The following is a 22,405-nucleotide window of genomic DNA, read 5'->3' as shown; positions in this document are numbered from 1 at the left end:
CAGAACACCAATATTTAGACATTGGAAGAGAGTCTATAACAAAGACTGAGAAGAAATTGTCATAGACATCAGAGATAAGAAGAAAATCAGTGGTGTAAGAGTGGTCATCTGGATCTAATGCAACTGAGAGAGTAAGATGAGAAACTAAATTGTCCATTGAACTTGACAACATGGAGATTACAGTAACCTTGACACAGGAAGTTTTGGTGAAATGGTGCAATGGAAGAGACATAATTTGAGAATTTTGAGGTGATAAAATGTGAAATAGAGATAACATGTAAACAAATATTGTGAGACATTAAGTTGTGAAGGGATGCAGAGAAATGGGCAGTAATTGGAGAGGGATGAGGAACCAAAGAAGGACTTTAAACATAAAGGATAGTCAATCATGCTTATGAGCTGAAGCAAATAGTCCCACTGAAAAGGGGGGGAGGGGTTGATCATTTAGAAGTGACAGGAGATAACTGGAGAAGTAAGTCTTGAGAAAGTGAGAGAAGATGGCAACAAGAGCCTGTTAAGGACGTAGCTCTAGGAGATTTTGAGCTGTGATAGAAGCAACACACTTTCTCTTTGTTCCACCCATTTAATGAAATCCTTAACCTTTTATTCTGACATCCACTGCAGCATGACTGTTACGGACTGAATTGTGCCTCCCCAAAAAGATATGTTGGAATCCTAACCTCAGTGCCCTAGAATGTGACCTTATTTAAAAACAGGGTCATAACAGATGCAATTAGTTAAGATAAGGTCACACTGGACTAGGGTAGGCCTTTAATCCAATGTGGCTGGTGTCCTCATAAGCAGAGAAGAGACAGGGATACATGGAGGAAGAATGACGTATGATGACAGACGCAGGAATTGAAGCGCAGCAGCTGCAAGTCAAGGAATATCAGGAATTGCCGGCAAACCATCAGAAGCTAGGAAGAGGCCAGAAAGAATTCTCCTCCACAGGTTTCAGAGACAGCATGACCCTGCCAACACACTGATTTTGGACTTTTAGCCTTCAGGACTATGAGGCAGTAAATTTGTTGTTTTAAGTCACCTGGGCTGTGGTATTTTTTTATGGCAGGCTTAGAAACAAATACAGCTTCTACCTTCCCTGTGGTCCCCACAGACACCTGCCTTTCTGCTAGACTGAAACTTCTCTAAGTGAAAGAATCTAAGTCTGCCTGGAGTTTCTGGTCCCTTTCTAGTGGATGAGCTTTATTCAAAGTCCCAGGTCTCTCCTGCCCAGCCTTAGAAAACCAGGTAGTGCTGAGCTCTGTGCTAAGTTAGTCAAGCACAAATTTGCCTCGGTTTTATAGAGGCTTAACCTAATCCCAGCCTTGGCCCCAGGGGAGTCCATTTGACATGGTGAACATGGCAACCGTCCAGCTGAGGAAACTATTCCCTTACTAGCAATGCAAGAAAAATCCCTTCTGAAAGAGACCAGAAGGGATTCAGGCTGAGCCTTCTGCACAGCAACCCAGGGAAGATAGGATCCTTTTGTCCTGGGGTGTTTGCATGAGATGATGGAATGAGGAAAGCAGGGATCAGCCAATAGCATGAGGAAGAGTGAGTGATACCATGTCGGGTGGAGGTGGAGGTGGAGGGAGGTGCTATACTAGCCAAAGTGTTTCTGGAGTTTAAATACGGTCCACACGAGCAAGGGACAGAAATGGGAGTGTAGCGATCACTGCCTAATCTAACATGAAGAAGAAAACAGAAGAGCCCCTTAGAGCAGGCAGCTGTGCTGTATCATGTACAGTGCCGCATCATGGTGCCTGAGATCTGTCTGTTCAGGTTGGATCCAGGCAGTGATGCGAGGAGGAACACGATTCAGGGTCTGATCTGCTAAGAAGAGGGCTACAAAGGTCAGGCATAGGATCAAGGCTCCAGCCAAGTGGGCTGGGGTTTGGGTAAGACCCATAATCTGAAAGAAAGTGTGTGAAATGAATCAGGAAGCCATGGGAGGACCCCCAACTATGGATGGAGTCCACATAATGAGAAGCAGAAAGGCAGGGAACTCTTCCACTTGGCTGCTGCACAGATACCCAAGGTTTGCCTGGGCTCATTGAGTCCTGGGTCTGGTTCATTCAACAAATATTTATTGAACTTTTACTATGTTCAGATCCAATTCATGCTAGGAATACAAAAGGAACACAATAAAGATTCCCAAAGGAGCCTGGTCTAGCGAGGAAAACAGACCCATCAGCAAACAGTTACCACAAAGTATGATAAATGGTATTTTGAGAGATGAACAAAGTGCTGTGGGAATGCAGAGGGGAGGGACACTGCTCTGCCCAGAGGACTCAGGGAGGCAGAAAATACATTGCACTTGTCTTATAGACCTAGATAAATTATAGAATAAAAGGAAAACAAATTTTTTTTACAGCTTCATAACCCTATATCCTCAACCCCATAGTCCAGACTTGATTTCATTCTTGCTGTTTGCTATCCCTTTTGAATTACTGAGTTCAAACTAAGAACAATCACATATTGGCATTATTCATCACTGTATCATTACAACATTAAGGCCAGGAACATTCCCCAGGAAGGCCACACAGGCTTTTGCACAGTCTCAATAGCCTCTATCCTATGGAGTCAGATGACAGACCTGGGGACCAGGTTGTCAAATGGTGACACGTCTCAGGTTTACATGGAACACTTGGTGAGCCCTCTTCTATGTTTCATGAAAATACCGAGAGGTAACACAATAAAGCCATGGAAACCAGAGCCAGCACTCTCCCTGCCTTGCCATCTCTACTCCCAGAGAGACTTCCCCCAGGGCCTCCATTGATTGGACAGTGGGCTTGTAGCACCACACCTTGGCTAGAGCTGATTGGTTCACTGACAAACACCAACCCAAACTGACCAACCTGAGTCTTACTTCCCAGTCTTTAAAATTGCAGTATAGGAGCTCTATTCGAGAGTAGCTCATCTGGGGAGGTATGTAAAACTGGAAGTTGTGTTTGGTTAGGTTTAAGTGGGGCAGACAACGGCACTCTGAAAAAATGGCAGAACAGAGAGGTTCACTGAGAGAAGCGGAGAGGAGCAGCCGGGGAAGGGGAGGGGCCGGGAAGAGGTGAAGACCGCCTTTGAGGCTGATGACATCTACTTCCTTTCAGGTTATCCTAGAGTGCCCTGAGTTCATAATCTTTTTTACTTTGGTCAAGGAAAAAGAGTCAGTTGGTCTGCTCTTGAGGACTTCTCTTATTTTTATGATGTAAAGCAGGCAGTCCCAGCCATGAAGAAAAAAAGATACGATGGGACCCTTTTACTTGTTTATAGTGCAGGGAGTACTGACGAAAAAGTGGAGGAATTTGTAACATGAAAAGTTTCTAGGAGGGAAGAAACCCATGCCTTTAACTATTCCCTCCAAGACTTAAATGGAGGAATATTTGTGGGGTGGTCTTAGACAATGGGGTGCCCAGTGACAGTGGTAGGCAAAGGAATGCCACAAATAAATCGCCATGGGAGTAGAGACAGGTAGAACTTATGGGTTGTCCTGCCACCCTATTGGGCTTCCCCGATAGCTAAGTGGGTAAAGAATCCGCCTGCAATGCAGGCGACCCAGTTCAGTTCCTGCGTTCGGAAGATCCACTGGAGAAGGGACAGGCTACCCACTCCAGTAACAGAGATTGTGAATGAGTAGGCACTAAAGCCAGCCTGCCTCCAGTCTTTCAGACACTGACTTGAGTCCCATTCTGTGGCCATGGACTGTACTGAAAAAGGCAGATCCTGAATGCTCTAACTTATAGGCTTATAACATGGAGCCCTCCCAAGTAAAACCCTGAGGAAGCATAGCAAATGAAGAGGGTTTCACACCACCATCCATAGTAGAGATTCATGTGGAAATAACCTGAGAGGTGGCTGTGCTCCATAAATGATTTTCTACAGCAGAAAGCAGGGCTTTGTTGCATTTTTCTAACAATCTAAAAAGAGAAGGTCATTGTGTTGACTGGGTCACCCAAGGCGCAGGCTCCACACACTGTGGTAGACCCTAGGTGATATGGCCAATTTGCTGGGGGAGCCCTCTTATGGGGCAGTGGCTTCTTGAAACTTACGATGGCTGGGGCCACAGCCCACCGAGGCCAGCTTTAACTCAGCAGCAGCCTCCTTCCAAAACAGTCTGCACCACAATGGGATAAGCAGGGTCCCCAAGCTGAAAGTACAAGCATTGCATACATAAAGGGCGAGGCATTTGAGCCTTGCAAGGGTAAACTGAGTTTCTGATTTTCCTACTGCTCCCAGAATGGGTGGTCCAGCATTCTCCCCTGACACTTGGCCAAGGCATGCTAATCACATCCTATGATATAAGTCAGAGACCTCTGACTACCCAGTCCCTCATGGGGCTGGGAACTTCATTTCCCAGCCTTGAATTTTTGAGAAACTGTTATGTCCTTCCGATTAATTCTACTTTTTCCTTAAATTAGCTTGCACAGTCCTGTCACTTGCACCTAATAATCCTTGAATAAGGCAGAAACTAAGGTTAAGAGAAGATCATTGCCAGAATCGGGGTGGAAATTTTTCTAATTTATAGAGGTAATTTAAAAAGCAAACATTTGGTATGTTTCTGTTAAGGTCAGATTGAGTTACATGCCTAATGACTAAATACCCTGCCCTGTGAACACAAGGCAGGGAACAGGGAAAAAAGCAATAAAAAACTTTGTATGATGCTCTCCATCCCCCACTGTCTTCCTCTGGCCTGTGAGAATCTACCAAAAATAAGAGAATTACCAACTATACTGTTCAATATTTGCTTTCTGAGGCAGGAAAATTCATGTTGATTTATTTGCTCCCTTCCCTCTGACCCTCACCATATTTTCTAGAACTCTTTAGAAACTCAAACTCTGAGTAGAGGGTGCTACATCCTGGAAAACCCTAGAAGCCCAGTATTCCAGAGCTTAGGGCTTTCTGTGTGCTGCATCAGACAAAAAAGAACCGGACTCAGGCTCACATTTAGACCGGGAACCAGGACTTCAGAACAGGAGACAGTTCCTCTGCCCAAAGACAGATGCCTGAGGACCATGGGATACTGATGCTGGAGCAGAAGCCATGCTTCTCAGACCACAGAGCAGGTCAAGATATGCAAGGGGGTTGGGGAGTGAGTGAGATGCCAGGACACTTGAGGAATGAGGGCAATCTGTTGGCAAAATAAAAGAAAGTCTAGTTTAATTTCTTCTCACAAATGGACAAACAACTGGAAAATCCAACATGAAACACAATGAAGAAACAGGCAAAATTACATCTTTGAAAAATTATTTACCACAGGAGACACAGTAAATTGTTAGAAACCTGCTTGATGCTTCAATACCACGAAAGAAGACCTGGATGCTGGAAGGCAGACCAAAAGAACCACAAAGGGAAACCAAGCAAAGATGAAACCTAGGATGCAAAGGGAACTGGGTAAAATATTAAAAGATGTAACAGAACCCCAAAGAAAAAGGCAAAAAAGTTTGCTGCTGTTCAGTTTCTAAGTGTGTCTGAGTCTTTGCAACCCCATGGACTGCAGCACACCAGGCTCCTCTGTCCTGTACTATCTCCTGGAGTTTGCTCAAATTTATGTCCATATGGTGATGGTATCTAACCATCTCATCCTCTGTCTCCCCCTTCTTCTCCTGCTCTTGGTCTTTCCCAGCATCAGGGTCTTTTCCAGTTAGTTGGCTGTTCACATCAGGTGGACCAAGTATTGGAGATTCAGCTTCAAATCAGTCCTTCCAATGAATATTCAGAGTTGACTTCCTTTAGGATTGACTGGTTTGATCTCCTTCCCCATAAATGAGAATGATGGGAGGGAGGTGATAACCATAGAAACAGATTGAACATCAAATCACAGAATAGTTGGTATCCATAGCAAGAAGCTAAACTGAGCTAGCATCTCTGAAACCATTCCAACGTACAGTGCCACTCTTACACAAGAAGGGTCCCTGTCCTGGTCCCCATATTTTAGAGAGCCCTGTTTTGGCCCTCCTCTGGCCACACCCCTCCCCATGAAGCAGAGAGTCCACAGGGCCAAGTGGTTGCACCCACTCTCAGCTGGTCCCCTGCTCTGCACCAGACTATGCTCTGGGTGAAAGGGTGAAAGTGTTGGTCACTCAGTCATGTCCAACTCTGCCACCACATGGCCTGTAGCCTGCCAGGCTCCTCTGTCTGTGGGATTTCCCAGGCAAGAGTACTGGAGTGGGGAGTCATTCCCTTCTCCAGGGGATCTTCCTGACCAAGGGATCAAATCCAGGTCTCCTGTTTTGCAGGCAGATTCTTTACCATTTGAGCATCAGCTGCTTTGGGTGCCCTGAATTAAATTCTTTGCCCATTCAGTCAGAGTCTGCTTCCCAGATCTGAGCAGGCCTCCTCCCAGGACAAGTCCTCCACTCATTAGGTCTAACTCCACAAGTTAGACCCCTCCACTCATGTGTATGCCCCTAGGCTTGAGTGGCGGCCAAGAGGAGCTGTTGGCAGGCCTTACAGACAGAGCTTAGACATGTACGCTGGGACATCCACTGGGTGCTTGCAATGGCCCTTGCAGTGGGGGTCAGAGCCAGAAACGGGAAGAGAAACAGAGGTGACCTGGAGGCTGGGGGCCATGTGACAGCTCTCCCTGCAACACCATATTCTCAGAACTCAGGGGAGGCTGAGGATTCCAAATTCAGACTGGCCTTCTGGGTGCTTATGAAGCGACTGTTGTCCAGGTAGGAGGACAGAATGTATTGTATTTAACAGTGTTTAATTTTTAAATATGTAAGCATACGGTATGTGGCCCTTCATTGGTGCTCTTACTCTCTCACCAGTTTGAGGGGTGGGGGAGGCAGGGCTTGCCAGTTCTTGATGATCCACTCCTTCAGTCCCCTCTAAAAGAAATGGAACCTTTTAGGACTGCCTGCACAGAGAGTAGTGGCCAGCATCTTTCAGGGAAGAAGGGATAAAGGCTTTCTGGGAGGGCACCCGGCTACAGTTAGGACCAGGAGCGGAGCCACGGCAAGCTGACAGCTCAGTCTTTCCCTCTGGGGTTAGGCTGTGGGGGGCAGCGGGCTCCAGAGCCGTGAACCCCTGCCCAAGGGCAGCCAGAGCAGAGGATGCACCTCCACTCTCATGCTGCAAGCATCACCTTCAGGGTAGCTGAGCTGCTTTTGCCACTGAGACTCAGCTGCATAATCCATAAATATCCTGGTGCCCAGCCCACTTGGGCATTTGGCTTCTAGTTTCACAGTCTGCCATAGCAAATGCCATCTCCTCGTGCCTGGGGATTTGAAAAGCTGAGTACCATCCTCTGAACACGATGCTGGGGAGATTTGCTACTGCTATTTGTGGTGACACCTGTGTGGCCATTGTAGGAACTTCAGGGAGCTTCAAGGAGCTACAGAGGCATGGGCTGGACTCCCAGACTTGCCACTATTTTTCACAGATGGGCGCCTGTGATGGTTCATTTTATGTGTCAACTTGACTAGGCTATGATGTTCAGCTCTTCAAACACCAGTCTAGATGTTGCTGTGAAGATATTTTTTAGATATGATTAACATTTAAATCTGTAGACTTTGAATAAAGCAGATTACCCTCCACAAGTGGGTGGGCCTCATTCAATCAGTTAAAGGCCTTGATCAAAGACCAAGTTTTCCCAAAGAGGAAAGCGCTGTCTTCCTGACTGTAACAGAAATCCTGCCCTACAGATTTCAGACTTGTCCACCCCCACAGTTGGTGAGTCAATCCCTTAGAACAAATACTCCCCTCTCTATGTGTGTGTGAGTGAATGTTAGTCACTCAGTCCCATCTGATTCTTTGCAGTCCCATGGCCTGTAGCCCACCCAGCTCCTCTATCCATGGAGTTCTCCAGGCAAGAATACTGGAGTGGATTGCCATTTCCTTCTCCAGGAGATCTTCCTGACCCAGGGATCGAACCTTGGTCTCCTGCACTGCAGGCCAATTCTTTACCATCTAGCCACCAGGGAAGCCCATACATATGTGTGTGTGTATATATATATATGTTCATATACATATATGTGGATATACATACACATGTGTGTGTATCAAATTGGTTCTGTTTCTCTGTAGAGCCCAAACTAATATAGAACTCAAGCAGTGCATTCTGGGAATGTGTTGGGGGTATTGTTTGTCCCCCAACCTATACAGTAGAGCACTTTGCTTGATCAAGATATACTCAAGTCAGATCAAAGGCCCAGATCAAAGGCAGAGGGTCAAGACCATTCTCCAGGCCCACTAGGCCCTGTGATGTAAGAACTGGATTGAAACCGGTGTCCTGGCTTAAGGCCAAGGAGGCACGGGGTCAAGGAGGGAGGCCACAGCCTGATGCTCCCGCAGCCACCACCTGCTCAGCTCACTCATTCTGGGCAACTATCACAGGGCATGGGGCAGCAGTCCCACTCCAGAAGTCACTCTCCAATGGACAGGGAATTGCCACTGTGCTGGGCCAGGCTCCCCTTGGCTGCAGGCCTTGGCAGAACTGAGCCTGCCAGTGGCTGGTTATGAAAGTCGGCAGCTGGGGAGGCCTGGAGACAATGAGCCAGCGAGGCTGGAGGGAGAGCTGGGTGGGTCCCAGTGGCACCCACACCGGACGGGCTAGCCTAAGTCAGCTTAACCTGAGTCACTGCTCTGTGGGGACAACAAGCAGAAGAACCATGGCTGGAGCCCTGATGTCACATCTGATGATTCAGCCTCTGAGACTTGGCTTCCTCACCTGGAAACTGGGGCTAATAGAATCTCAGAGCTGTCAATTCTAACCTAAAAGGGTAACGTTGGCGTGGGAGCACCTGGCACAGAGCTAGTGCCCAGTGAATGTCAGTGTGCTTCCTCTGCCCAGGGAGGATGGGACAGCATCGCCATGAAGGGTGACGTGAGCGGGCTCTCAAGCTCTTTGTGAACCCCAGGCCTCCCCCTTCCTCTGTCAGACGAGATTCTCTCTCCACACAGGATGCCTGTGAAGACTGGATGAGACTACCCATGTAGACCACTTCACGGAGGATGCCTTCAGTCAGTGCTAGAAAAAGGAAGCCCTGTGCCCTCCTGCTCCTCAGGAGGAAGCGGAAACAACTGGGCTGTGTTTAATTCGCTCCTGTAACATCTCAGGACAGGGAGAAGCGCATATGAGCAGCATGATTTTCAAGGTGGTGCCGGGTCTGCCAAGAGCTGGGGCTGGTCAGCGTGAGTGCTGGCCTCTGGCTGAAACCTTCGGCCTGTAATATTATGCTCACCACCTGTCTCCCAGGCTTGTTAGTCCAAGGCAGTGAGAGGATCTGCCTAGCGACAGACGCGGCCCTGTGTGCAGATGGCCAGGGCCTGAGGCTGCATCCAAAACCCATGTCCAGCCAGAGGACGGAGCCAAGCTGGCCAGTCCATTCTCCCGGCTGGAAAGGGAGACCAGCAGCTCCAGACAGGTAGTTCTGACCTTTGTCTTGTTCAGCTCAGGAGGAAGCATCTTCCTGCACATGGAGCACATTTTCATGACCTTCTTTAACAAACAGGTGGAGAAATCCTCCTGGTTCTGAGTATGCAGTGGGAAATGGGGGGCAATTTATAAGCACATCTGCCTTCTGACGATGGTGACAGTCCCTTTGGATATGCAAGATGGCAGGGAACTGAATCTGGAGAAGGGCATGGCAACCCACTCCAGTATTCTTGCCTGGAGAATCCCATGGACAGAAGAGCCTGGCGGGCTACTGTCCACAGTGTCACAAAGAATCGGACACAACTGAAGCAACTTAGCACACACACACACAGGGAGCTGAATTGAACAGTAGGAACTAGTCACTAGAGAAAGCCAAGAAGAGAGAGAGTTAGAGAGGGAGGCAATGCTCCCCGTGGAGGAAATGGCTAAAGAACATTCTAGGAATGAGAACATCTAATTTTAATTTATGAACTTTTTTATCCAAATGTTCAGTACAGTCTATGTGAGTTCACGTGGGCGTGAATTTAGAACAGGGAAGAGGCCCGCATCTGACTAAACATGGTAGAGACGTGAGGTCACAGGGGTTACAGAAATTCTGTGTCCTCAGTCGCTCAGTCGTGTCCAACTCTTTGCGACCCCATGAACTGCAGCCTGCCAGGCTCCTCTGTCCATGGGATTTTTCCAGGCAAGAATACTGGGGCAGGTTGCCATTTCCTTCTCTATTCGTAGACATTGTAGAGAGGAACTAAATTCTACAGTCCTGGAATGGGGCTTCACATCCATCTCCAGGGCTCACAGGCGAGGGAGATCTCAGTCATCATCAATTACGTATCAGGTCGGTGCAGTGATCATCTCACTGAGCCTTGGTCTTGCAAATCTGCTCAGTTTGTTACTGGGATGAAGTTTGAAGCAGCCGCTTCCCTTGTACAGCCATGCTAGAAATGAAGCCATTTGTCGTGAGTGCCCTAAACCGTGTATTTGCAGGTGGAAATCAGACTAGTCCGCCGAATTACTCCTGGGATTCCAAGGACAGGGTGCCTGGAGTTGGTCTCACGGGGCTTCCTGTGCCCTCCAGCTGCCTTCTTTCTTGTCACAAAAAGCATCACGTGGAATTGATCTAGACTCCTTGTGCCTTGCAAAGGAACTAGCAGCCCCAAATGTTCTTTGGATTATCTCTGTCCCTCTGCTTACTTCTCTGTCCTAATCCTCCCACACCTCACACTCCAGCCTGTGTGGTGTGGACAGCTGAGTCTCCTCAGGGGGAGTCATTTCTCTCTTCCTTCGAATTACCCACATTATGAAAATCCCAGAGCCTGCAAAGTTGATAATAATAACAGGGAACAGATATTGACGACTCCGTGTATGACAGGCACTGAGCTCTTTGTACAGATTATCTCACTTCATTCTGTCAGACTCCCTGCCAGCAGGTACTGTGATTATTATTGCCATTTTCACAGATAAGACAACTGATCAAATTCAGATTCCACTAATATACCTTGATGGCCCATTTGGTATCAGGTTATGTCCTTTACTTATTTTTTTTTCCAAAATTATTTATTGAATATCTATTCTGGGTGCCAATATGCTCGATATTGCTATTCCTATGGTAAAAATCAAGCTGGCGGTAGTGAATTAAAATCATTCAAGATGACTCAGTCCATGGTGGATCCTTAGAATTGTGCCTAAGGACCTGACCTATGAGGGGCTCTGAGTTACAAGCCAGTCCATTTTCATTAGGACCTCAGTCTTTGGAAACATTTCTGGAATGTGACGCAAACAACACAGGCAAGAAGAGAGAGGTAGAAATAGACCAGGCAGCAAGAAAGCAAGGGGCCTCCCAAGTCCAGCACATTCAGTTCAAGAGAATAAAGGAATCATTCCATTTCAGGGTGTAATTAAGCTTCTTTTTTTAGAGGATCATTATCACATACCAAACCCCGGGCCAGACTTCACTCTTTCTATTACCCGTCGCCCACAAGGCCCAGTCCGTGTTTGCATTTGTCGTCTCTACCCCATGACAGCAGGTCAAGGGCCCAGTGGGGCTGATGGGCTCATGCAGCCCAGGCCAGCTGGGAGGGGAGCAAGCAGCGGAACAGGGTAAGAAGAGGGGAACCAAGAGGAAACTAGGGATCTCACTCTGACACCAAGGCTAGCCCCAAAGAGGTGGCAGGATGACCTAGAACAGTGTCTCAAAGAGCACAGCTCTCTGAGGCTCTACAGTGCTTTCCAGATGCAAGAGGCTGCCATTTGGGGGCAATGCATAGCTAAGAATGTGATGCCATTACAGTGTCTGGGCAGGGGTTGTAGCACAACCATCTCTCTGTCTCCATTTCTGGAAAGGGAGACAGGTATCATACACCACCTTACACACTTCAGGACCACTTTCAGGTGCAGAAGGATTTGTGGTCGTATAAATCCAGAGGCTGTAGGTCTGACCATTTCACCGCAGTCTCCCTCCTCTCTGTGTCAGCCAACAGAAAGCTGAGCAGAAGTCCTAAAAACAGCCCCAATGACTGAGCATGTATTTGGCAAGCCCTGTGCCATGTCCTTCACGCACATTCTCTCATTAATTCCCACCATGGCCCAAAAAGGATGGTGTCTCTCGTCTCATTTTGTAAATGAGAAAATAGGCATCCAGAGGTTCCAAGCTTCACTCCCAAGGTCGCAGACGTTGTAAGTGGCAGATCCAGGATTGGTCGGAACCAGGGCTATCTGCCTACAAACATTGACCTGTAGGTGGTTTAGCCTTTTTCTGATCTTTATTTCTACCCTGACACCCTCTGACTGACCCTACACACAGGAAAGCATCTCCTCCCTTAACAATTCAACTTTGATTCCAGAAAGTTCTACTGTTGGGACTGGGGACAAAGAGAAAGTCTTCATGATGCACAAATGATGGTGCTGACATTTTTGCCATAAACCAGTGAAGAACTACTTTTCTCACACAGACTAAAGAGGGAAGGGGGACTGTATACTTAAGAATAGCATTTTTTTGCATTCAGAACAAAACTAGCTTTATGAATCACAAAAAGAAGAATATACATGTTCTCATTATTATGAAGGAATATGTTAATGGGAGAACTGTGCTGTTAACAATTAGAAAAATGTGATACCTGGGCATATTTGAAAAGGAACAATAGACACTGTCTTGGAGATTTTCACGCCTTAGAATTGTTCAGGGCTCCAGAGTCTACAAGATGCATTCGCTGCACTTGTTCTTCAAGATGAACTCTGCCAGGTGGCTGCTAATCTCATGCCCATGTGGTGGGTGAGGGAAAACAAGTTCAAAGAGGTGATACAGCTTCACCAGGGTCACCCAGAGAACAGGTGACAGGGCAGGAGCACAGTTACTTCATCCTACCCACTATTACAGTGCAACACTTCCCAAGGGTCCATCGTGTATCCAGCTTCCAGCCAAACAGAGATGAAAAAAGGACGCTCACCCTTTCCCTGCCTCTTACCTCCCACCCTTACCTCCAAAACTAAGTATCAAGGGTCTGCTCTTCTATACGTGTACCTGGTGGAACAGGGGGAGCCATACAGTCTGGAATTCCATTAAAGTGAAGCATTTACAAGGAGGTCCAGTTGCAGGGCCTCTGAATCCCTCCCCTCTATACTTTGTCCTTCCAGTGTCTCCAAACTCAGCCCAGATCCCGCAGGACTGGCCCCACCCATACCACTGGGTAAGCCTTTCTGGCAAGATCCTCCCTTTCTCCATCTTACTGGCTTTATTTCTCTTCTGGGAACTTCCCCATAGTTCCACTATCTTGAGGCAATAACTAATAATAATAGCAATATTTATTGATAGTGGAAGTGGTAGAAAAAGGATGGAAAAACCATTTTGAAAGCAGATCCCAGCCCATTGAGAAGAGCAGGCAAGGGCTCTCTCTCTCTCTCTCTCAATCCTCTATCATCAGCCAGGAGTTTCTGGATCATTACATTCTGGAGCACATTGGATGAGAAAACCATTTCAGACAATTAGAAGTAAAACCCATGGGCCTGATGGGTCCAGCACAGAATAAATTAACAGCACTTCCCCATCACATCTTGGGTGATCAGGTCTCTAAATGACATAATTAAAGTTTGTGATGCTCAGGCTACACTCCAAGAAATCTGTCTCTACTTACAGTCACGCTGAGCTCTATGTCACAGTGAATCCACTGGAGACCCTCCTTCATGGGGGTAAGAGCACAGAGTCTGGACTCAGAACTAGATTTTCAGTCAAACTCCATTTACTAGTTGTGTGACTCTGAGCAAGTTATTCAACTTAATTTCTCTGTGTCTCAGTTTCTGTGTGATGGAAAACAAAATGTATTGGTAAGTTCAGAATTGTGAAGGATCTGAGAGTTTGCACTAACAAGTGAGCCTGGTTTGCATTTTACTTAAAGAAAAACCCAAACTCCCCATGGTTGCCAACAAAGCTGTATATGACTAATTTAGCTCTACTCTCCAGACACACTGGTCTCCTTTCAGTTCTAGAGCATATCTGATTTTTTCCTACCTTGAAACCTTTGCTTGCATTGTTCTATGCTTACAATAATCCAGCTTTTAAGCATGAAAGTCAAGGCCTCAGAAAATCTTTCTTAACTACCCTATCTAAGCAACCGTACTGTTCATTGTTCTCTATCTTTATTTCCTTTGTAGTATTTTAGGGGCGAATGGAGTAGCCATCCTCAGAGACCTGCAGAGTCTAGGGAAGGCACAAGATTAAAGATTGCACTTGGAGAGCGGACAGGGAGATGGTACTCTTTTTAAAATGCAAGTCCTGCTGAGAAGGCACAAATTAACAAGTTCAACAAGAACCTCTCAGATCCTATAGGAGAAGCTTCTGTCCTTAAGAGCCTTAAGCATGGAAGGAAGGAGGAGTATGAAGAAACAGTGGCAAAATCCTACCTCCCCAAAACAATGAATTTGAATTTTTGAGCTATACCCTGACTCCTGTCCCACTCCTAGGCATTGAATTGCAAACATGGGATCCAAGCATTTTTAATGGTCATAGACTTTAACCTCCTCATGTACATTGGCGATACCCATGTATTCATTTCCTTGTGGCCGCTATAATAAATTACAACAAATGAAGTGCCTTAAAAGCACAGAAAAATTTTTGGTAGACAATGCATATTTACAACTTCTTTTTTTTCTTTTATTTTATTAAAGTATAGTTACTATACAATATTATATAGGTTCAGTCAGTTCAGTTCAGTCTCTCAGTCGTGTCCAACTCTTTGCGACCCCATGAATCGCAGCACGCCAGGCCTCCCTGTCCATCACCAACTCCCGGAGTTCACTGAGACTCACGTCCATGGAGTCGGTGATGCCATCCAGCCATCTCATCCTCTGTCATCCCCTTCTCCTCCTGCCCCCAATCCCTTCCAGCATCAGAGTCTTTTCCAATGAGTCAACTCTTCTCATGAGGTGGCCAAAGTGCTGGAGTTTCAGCTTTAGCATCATTCCTTCCAAAGGTTACAGGTGTACGATATAATGATTCACAATCTTCACAAGCTTATATTCCTTTTATAGTTATTATAAAATATTGGCTATATTCTCTGTGTTATACAATAAATCCTTGTAGCTTATTTTATATATAGTAGTTTGTACCTCTTAATCCTTTACCCCCATCTTGCCCCTCCCCCCCTTCCTCTACCCATTGGTAACCACTAATCTGTCCTCTATACCTGTGAGTCTGTTTCCTTTTTGTTATATTCCCTAGTCTGTTGTATTTTTCAGATTGCACATATAAGTGAAATCATACCGTATTTGCTTTCTGTGTCTGACTTATTTAACTTAGCATAATGTTCTCCGAGTCCTTCTATGTTGCTGCAAATGGCAACAATCATTCTTTTAGGGCTGAGTTGTATTCCATTGTTTGTTTATATCACATCTTTATCCATTCACCGGGCTGATGACATTTAGGTTGCTTCCACATCTTGGCAATTGTAAATAATGCTGCTATGAAAATTGGGGTGCATGTATCTTTTCAAATTAGTGTTTTTGGGGGGTTGGATATATACCCATAAAAGCACAGAAATTTATTCTCTTAGGTTTCTAAAAGTTAGAAGTTCAGAATCAGTGTCACTAGGCCAAAATCAAAAGGTTGGCAGGGCCATGCTGGCTTCACAGAGTCTAAGAGAGAATCCTTTCTGTGATGCTTCCTTCTGGTGGCTGCTGGTATTCCTTGACTTGAGGCCATGTCACTGCAGTCTTCAAGGTCAGAATCTTTTAATTACTCTGTTTCATTTTCACATTGCCTTCTCCTCTTCTCAGCCTTTGACACCAGATGGTATCCAATATTCCTCTGACTCTCTCTTATAAAGATACATATAATTTCATTTAGTGCCCATTAGGATAACCCAGGCTAATCTCCCCATCTCAAAAATTTTAACTTAATCACATCTTCAAAGACCTCTTTTTGCCATATAAGGTAACATTCACAGGTTCCAGCAATAAGGATGGATATATCTCTTAGGGATTGTTCTTTACCCACCCATACCTCAGCTAGTTGTGGTGGAAACTAAAACATAATTAAAGACCCCTATTCTACCCAGGTTATGGCAAGGAGGAAAGGAAGGGAGGAAGAGAAATGGGAAAGCAAGAGTGTGCTGGCAATGCAGTCAGAGGCAGACCCATGGACTGGAGCAGGAGATCTGAGTCCAGGTCCATGCATAGGGAGGAGATGGAGCATCCTTACCTTCCCAGGTGTTCTCACCTGGGCCTGCCCTCTGAGAGCCCAAGTAGAAACCAGGAGGTGGATTGGAGAGAGTTTGGATTCTTGGGACCAGAGAAGCTTGGGGAGAACCCTTATGGAGACGAAGGTCAGTGATATCTGTGTAGTCAGTGCATGGGCCTAGGATCCTTCTAGAGGCCAGAACATGGGTCCAGTGGGGGCACTTACCTTGAAAGGAAGACCAACGTGGAATCATTATATTTGACCTTTCTGTGTATTTGGTGCGGATCGTCTCCTTTTTGAAGCTCTCCTGTCTTGTTCTCCTGCCTCTCTCAGAGGCCTTTGCCTTAGCCCCAGTTGTCCACAGAGTCACCTGCTCCTGAATTACCCATTATGGGCTCTTCCCATCCTTGCTTCACTTGTGCAAAGTAAGTAGACTATAATGGAAGGTGTTCAGAGCACTGTGTCTGAAGTCCTACTGCCTGGCTTTCAGCTCAGGCTGTACCAACTCCTGGCTGTGGTCTCAGACAAGTGCCTTATGGCTCTATAGCTGAACTTAGAATCTTCTTGGATAGAATAGGGACCACCAGGTCCTTATAGTCAAAGCTGTGGTTTTTCCGGTAGTCATGTACGGATGTGAGAGTTGGACCATAAATAAGGCTGAGAATCGAAGAATTGATGCTTTTGAATTATGGTCCTGGAGAAGACTCCTGGGAGTCCCTTGGACAGCAAGGGGATCAAACCAGTCAATCATAAAGGAAATCAATCCTGAATATTCATTGGAAGGACTGATGCAGAAGCTGAAGCTCTAATACTTTGGCCACCTGATGTGAAGAGCTCACTCATTGGAAAAGACCCTGATGCTGGGGAAGACTGAGGGAAGGAGGAGAAGGAGGTGACAGAGGATGATGTGGTTGGATGGCATCACCGACTCGATGGACATGAGTTTCAGGAAACTCCAGGAGATGGTGAAGGACAGGGAAGCCTGGCATGCTGCAGTCCATGGGGTCATAAAGAGTCGGACATGACTGAACAACAACAAGGTTGTTTGAAGAGTTGAGATACAGCATACGGTCAGCTGACAGCTCATGACCAATGTTAGCTGTTGTCTGTGGCTGCTGCCTGCTGGTCTGCTCTCCACACGCCTTCTCTTGTGCATCTGAACCCAGAGGAAGGTTCTCGGTGATGGTGGTCAGCGTGGAGGTGGCAGAGCCAGAAAGGAGAAGGGGAGAAAAGCTGGGAGCCAAGGCTGTACCCTGGTAGAAAAAAAAAATACCTTTGTCCTCTTTCTCTAAGAGCAGGAGCAGCAAGGAGAGAAGTTGAGTCTGTGCACTTGAAACCCGGGGACAACAGAAAGTGTCATGGGACCCCCCGCCCCCACTTGGCTGCCCTGCCCTTACCCCTCAGCCAGCAGTGACTTCTGAGCCTGGGCCAACCCCTCGGCTTCCTAGGCTCCTGGTGGTGTGGGGAAGACAAAGGGGCTCCAAACAGTGCTGTACAGAGTGGAGAAACAACCCGTGGAGAAAAGGTGAAAGGGGCAGCGATGGTTTATTTGGGCGGGAGGCAGCCAAGGGGAGAGTTAATAACCGTCTTTGAGGATCTGAAGAGTTATTAGACAGAAATCAGTGACCACTGCCCCTCTCTGCTCAGAGCACAGGCCCAAAGGAAATGAGTTAATATCCCACAGAAGCAGATGCTCAGGTTAAGGTAAAAAGAAGACAGTCTCCAGTCCAGGTAGAGATGGACCGGAACAGGAACTGAGGGGACCATCGGGCAGAGCCTCGTGGCACCTGGTGGACCAGCCTCCTGAACTCACGCAGATGCCTCTGTTCAGATGGGGCTCCAGTGAGGGGGGCAGCCAGGCTCACCCCTTCTGGGATGACAGGGGTCTTTCCCAGTGGGTATGGCGACTGCCCCCTCATCCCCTTTCCCAACCCCTATCCCACCTCCTATTCCCAGAATAAAATCCCCAGGAACTATATGGAGAAAAGGTGGCCATTCTATTGGGGGTGGGATGGTGGTGACCCATGCAGGTATCTCTCTTTTCTATTAATAAAAAGCAGAGCCCAATGTGTGGCAAAAACCACTACAATATTGTAAAGTAATTAGCCTCCAATTAAAATAAATTAATTAATTGTTTTTAAAAAGCAGAGCCCAGAGGCGCAAGAGCACCCGTACTCCTTCTCTCAGGTAAGAACTTTCTGTGTCTGAGGAAACAACCAGTCTGTTCTGGAATATACGATGGCAAAATCAGTTAGCTCCGGGGACCTGTGAGCCTGTGGCTCATTCTCTAGCTGACATTATGGAGCACCAGGCGGCAGCTTCATGAACAAGAGCAGTTACACTGGGCGGAGGAAATCAAAGAGAGCCCGGATTCTAGTCCAGATCAGTGTTGTATCTTCTCACAAATGGAGGATGTTGGCAGTGAAGAGCTGGCTCTCGTGTCTTTCTCAGAGCTGTAGTCACCCACATTCCCTATTATTTAGTACTTACTGCCAGACCAAGCACTCACACACATAGAGTATCTCATTTAACCTCCATGTGATCCCACTGCGGTCACTGTTATTAACTCCCTGGCAACATAATAGTATCAATCTCAAAGGACTATTGCAAGTAAAACAACTTAACATAGTAAAGCACGCCTGACTCCTAGCAAGAGCCCTGTAAGTATGAGTCATTATCATTCCTGCTGCTGCCACTGTTACCTTCTGGCCGTTAAGGAGACTTGATGGTCTGTCCACGTTCACACAGCTCGTAAGGCAAACTCAGGTCCCTCTGACACCAAAGTCCAAGACTTTCTGTCCACTCTTCACACATGGAGTCAAAACACGTAGCAGCTGAAAGCCCTGGGGCTTAGAAACACAGACCTAAGCTCGAATTCCAGCTCTGCCAGTAACTATCTGGGCACTGATCAGACTGGACACTGACCGCAAACATTCTAGGCCCAGGAGGGAACCTTCACAGTCAAACTGCTTCCAGTATGATTTTCTGGTTGTTCTGTGCATGCGTTATTATCTTCGCCTACCACTCCCAGCGAAGCTTTTAAAGAACTTGTCATAAGAGATGATATTTTAAACATTTATCTCAAAAAGTAACAATTAGTCACAATGACTGATGGATTGGTTAATGAGCTGAGAGAACTAGCTGGAGGGAGGTTTTGTGACTCATCCCTTCCACTCACCCACTACCCCTGACATGGAGCAGGAGAGTCTGTGACGGAGGAAGACAAGACTGAGACTCCTGAGCACTCACTCAGAGTCAGGCCCATTGCCCATTAATCATCCTGATTAAACCTCACAACACCCTTGAGAGGGAGCTGTTGCAGGTAGAAGGGAGAAGGTGGAGCTCTGACATTCCCAGAGAGGCGTTCTTAGGGGCATAGATCACCCTGGCAGTTTCACCATGCTTCATGCCCAGGCATCCTTGGTCTTGCAGGCCCAGAAGACTCACCAGGTCAGAACAAAGAGTAGGTCCATTTCTCATGGACAGGCTCACAGGAACCAAGTTCAAGAGCAGATACTACCGTGGCCTTGGCATTGAGAAATGCCCCCATCACAAGGACCTGAACAGTGCATTCTCTCACTACGGATATCAGAAGTCAAATTAGTTACAGCTACCTAGAGAGTGTGGAATCAGAAGAAGGTGACCACTTGGAGGAATCCATGGTGGTGCTCAGGGGACTCTAATTCCAGTTTGTCTCCTGAATCTCAGCTCAAGAGTCACCTTCTATGAGAAGCCTCCCTGGACTGAACCCAGGATCTCTGTCCCTGCTCCCAGAACAGAGTCCCACCATGGCACAGACTGCACTGCCCCACATCTTCACAGTCACACTGAACAGCTGCCTGCCCTGCTAAATGTGTGCTCCTGTGAGGTATGGAGGGTGCCTTACTCCTATGGAGTCTCCTTCACCTGCCATACACAGGGGGTCAGGAAAGACTTACCCAAGGAGTAAAAAGTACACATCTTTGGGCCAGGACTCCCTCCCTGCTGAGCAGGGCCCGCATGAATCTGCCAGCCTCCAGTTCTTTCTTTTCCAGGCTGCATGTTGGGGTCAGCCTTCTGTTTGTTCTCCAAACCAGATATAAACTGCTGTGAGTTTGGGTCCTACTAGCAAAATTATAATCACATACCAGTCTCATCTTTCCAAGATTACATGCAACTACCTCACCTGAAGGTTGTATAGCCCTGGTCACACAGTCAGTCTCTCAGAGTCTCCTGGATCCCTCCACCTGTGCTTTTGCTGTATGTGCTGAGTTTAGTGTTTTACTCTTAGAGGGCAAGCTAAGTGTCTACCGATAAGGATGTGGCTAGATAAACCATACCTCCTAACAATGGAATATTGTGCAGCCAACACAATGATGTTTACAAAGCAGTTTTAATAAACCAGAGGAATGCTGAGTCTATGATATCATGGGGGAAAGAAGTATGTGCATGCATCATGTGATTTTAGCCATGTGAACAAAGGGCAAAGATAAAACACTGGAAAAGATATATTAAACTGTTTTAACAGCAGTGGCCACTGTACAGTTACTTCTGTAGTGAAGTGAAAGTGAAGTCGCTCAGTCGTGTCCGACTCTCAGCGACCCCATGGACTGCAGCCTACCAGGCTCCTCCATCCATGGGATTTTCCAGGCAAGAGTACTGGAGTGGGGTGCCATTGTGTAGGGTGGGCTAATTGGTGATTTCCCCCTTTTTTCTTTATGTTTATCTGTACTTCCCAATGAGGAGGCAATGGCACCCCACTACAGTACACTTGCCTGGAAAATCCCATGGATGGAGGAGCCTGGTGGGCTGCAGTCCATGGGATCGCTAAGAGTCGGGCATGACTGAGCGACTTCAGTTTCACTTTTCACTTTTCACTTTCATGCGTCGGAGAAAGAAATGGCAACCCACTCCAGTGTTCTTGCCTGGAGAATCCCAGGGACGGGGAAGCCTGGTGGGCTGCCGTCTCCCGGATCGCACAGAGTCGGACACGACTGAAGTGACTTAGCAGCAGCAGCAGCAGTACTTCCCAAGCTATATACAATATGTAGGTTGCTTTTATAGTTAAGTAAAAAGTTATAGTTAACTTTAAGAGAAAAATTCATAAGGAGAACATTTCTCTAAAAATATACTACTACTCAATTATGCATTCTTTAATTGATTTTTTTTACAGGTCATAGAGAAAGTGGGTTTTTAAGTCTCCTCCCTCCCACATCCCAGGCAGAAGAGATGGCCCAGTGTATCTTGAACTGGAGTCTAACCCACCCTGTCTGGGTACTTCTCCCTTCCCCACGACTCTCTTCTACCCCAGACGCTCTCCCAGGATACACCGGGTTAACACACACTGCCTCCCTGCACTGTGGGACTATGTTGACCCCTGGGGACCTGTAAAGAGGAGGAAATTCATATGCTGCTGCCACTGAAGGACTAGGTAGCTTCCGTCATGACTTCAAGCTCTTTCCAATAAGTATACGGTGCTTTAATCAAATCTTTCCTATGTAATGTTTTAAAAACTTGGCCCCATTTTAAGCTGAGAGTTACATAAACATAAAGTTAACCGTTTGAACGTGAACAAATTCATGGCATTTAGTACATGCATGATGTTGTGTAACCGTCACCTCCATCTAATTCCAAAACATTTTCATCACCCCAAAGGGAAGCCCCAGGCCCATAAAGCAGTTGCTCCCCATCCTCACTCCTCCCAGTCCCAAGCAACCACCAATCTACACATGTCTCTATGGATTTACTGCTTCTAGCTATTTCATACAAATGGAGTCATACAATATGTGACCTTTGGGGTCTGACTTCTTATACTTGGTATAAGCACATTTTCAAGGTTCTTCCACATTGCAGCATGTATCAATACTTCATTCTTTTGTTATTATGAATAGGCCTTCCGTGAACATATGTGAACAAGTATTGGACTTCTAAATAATATTAATGAAATTATATTTTAGGGTAAATATTTATATTCACCATCTCAAGGCTTCCATCTGGGGCTCCCCGCATTCAGGAGCAAATCTCTCTGTGCTCCAAACCACAACGAAGTCCTAGCAAGTTAGGAAGATGAAAGAGTTCAGAAATAGTCAGCCAGGACAGGCCTCAGGTTGTAGGGGAATTCCAGAAGCAAATTAGTGGGAGAAAGGGGGGACATGACAGAAAAGGAGTAATTACTCCTGCACATCCTTGGGAGTATCACTTAATTAAGCAAAATGATGTCAGTAGAATAAGGCACATCCTACCTTCTCATGCTATGCATTATTTATGCCTGAGAGTTGGATCTATTTGCATCTCTCTAGCATCTCATTGGGGCTTCCCTGATGTCTCAGATGATAAAGAATCTGCCTGCAATGCAGGAGACTTGGGTTTGATCCCTGGGT

At 46.5% G+C, this 22,405-nt stretch overlaps 1 long non-coding RNA gene across 1 annotated transcript; it reads right to left on the bottom strand.

Annotated features, from left to right (window-relative positions):
- Positions 1 to 14,500: 14,500 nt before the first annotated feature.
- LOC147357728 (uncharacterized) lies at positions 14,501 to 19,031 on the bottom strand. The gene is made up of 3 exons (XR_015142056.1): positions 18,749 to 19,031; positions 16,272 to 17,299; positions 14,501 to 15,684 (listed from the first exon to the last, which is right to left on the bottom strand). It is a non-coding gene; the product is annotated as an uncharacterized LOC147357728 (long non-coding RNA).
- Between the last annotated feature and the right edge of the window lie 3,374 nt (positions 19,032 to 22,405).

Source organism: Bos grunniens, chromosome 15, assembly GCF_055505025.1.
Source record: "Bos grunniens cultivar Pamir isolate PY7600 chromosome 15, Bosgru_T2T1.0, whole genome shotgun sequence".
In the NCBI taxonomy this organism is placed as follows: domain Eukaryota; kingdom Metazoa; phylum Chordata; class Mammalia; order Artiodactyla; family Bovidae; genus Bos; species Bos grunniens.
The sequence above is the reverse complement of the archived record's forward strand: the minus strand, read 5'-3'. Positions and strand labels throughout refer to the sequence as shown.